The sequence below is a fragment of the Chiloscyllium plagiosum genome, chromosome 29, assembly GCF_004010195.1.
Source record: "Chiloscyllium plagiosum isolate BGI_BamShark_2017 chromosome 29, ASM401019v2, whole genome shotgun sequence".
In the NCBI taxonomy this organism is placed as follows: Eukaryota; Metazoa; Chordata; class Chondrichthyes; order Orectolobiformes; family Hemiscylliidae; genus Chiloscyllium; species Chiloscyllium plagiosum.
The window spans coordinates 41,023,066-41,024,480 of NC_057738.1; positions in this window are offsets into that span (position 1 = coordinate 41,023,066).

The following is a 1,415-nucleotide window of genomic DNA, read 5'->3' on the forward strand; positions in this document are numbered from 1 at the left end:
GTTTAGATGGAGAGGAATTTCTTAAGTGTGTACAAGACAATTTTCTGATTCAGTATGTGGATGTATCTACTAGAGAAGGTGCAAAACTTGACCTACTCTTGGGAAATAAGGCAGGGCAGGTGACTGAGGTGTCAGTGGGGGAGAATTTTGGGACCAGCGACCATAATTCTATTCATTTTAAAAGGATAGGCCAGATCTAAAAGTTGAAGTTCTAAATTGGAGAAAGGCCAATTTTGATGGTATTAGGCAAGAACTTTTGAAAGCTGATTAGGGGCAGATGTTCGCAGGTAAAGGGCCGCTTGGAAAATGGGAAGCCTTCAGAAATGAGATAACGAGAATTCAGAGAAAGTATATTCCTGTTAAGGTGAAAGGAAAGGCTGGTAGGTTTAGGGAATGCTGGATGACTAAAGAAATTGAGGCTTTGGTTAAGAAAAAGAAGGAAGCATATGTAAAGTATAGACAGGAAAGATCGAGTGAATCCTTAGAAGAGTATAAAAGAAGTAGGAGTATACTTAAGAGGGAAATCAGGAGGGCAAAAAGGGGACGTGAGATAGCTTTGGCAAATAGAATTAAGGAGAATCCAAAGAGCTTTTACAAATACATTAAGGACAAAAGGGTAACTAGGGAGAGAATAGGTCCCCTCGAAGATCAGCAAGACGGCCTTTGTGTGGAGCCACAGAAATGGGGGAGATACTAAATGAATATTTTGCATCAGTATTTACTGTGGAAAAGGATATGGAATGTATAGACTGTAGGAAAATAGACGGTGACATCTTGCAAAATGTCCAGATTACAGAGGAGGAAGTGCTGGATGTCTTGAAACAGTTAAAGGTGGATAAATCCCCAGGACCTGATCAGGTGTACCCTAGAACTCTGTGGGAAGCTAGAGAAGTGAGTGCAGGGCTTCTTGCTGAGATATTTGTATCATCGATAGTCACAGGTGAAGTGCCAGAAGACTGGAGGTAGGCAAACGTGGTGCCACTGTTTAAGAAGGGCGGTAAAGACAAGCCAGGGAACTATAGACCAATGAATCTGACCTCAGTGGTGGGCAAGTTGTTGGAGGGAATCCTGAGGGACAGGATGTACATGTATTTGGAAAGGCAAGGACTGATTAGGGATAGTCAACATGGCTTTGTGCGTGGGAAATCATGTCTCACAAACTTGAGTGAGTTTTTTGAGGAAGTAACAAAGAGGAATGATGAGGGCAGAGCAGTAGATGTGATCTATATGGATTTCAGTAGTGTTCAACAACGTTTCCCATGAGAGACTCATTACCAAGGTTAGATCTCATGGAATGCAGAGAGAACTAGCCATTTGGATACAGAACTGGCTCAAAGGTAGAAGATAGAGGGTGGTGGTGGAGGGTTGTTTTTCAGACTGGAGGCCTATGACCAGTGGAGTGCCACAAGGATCGG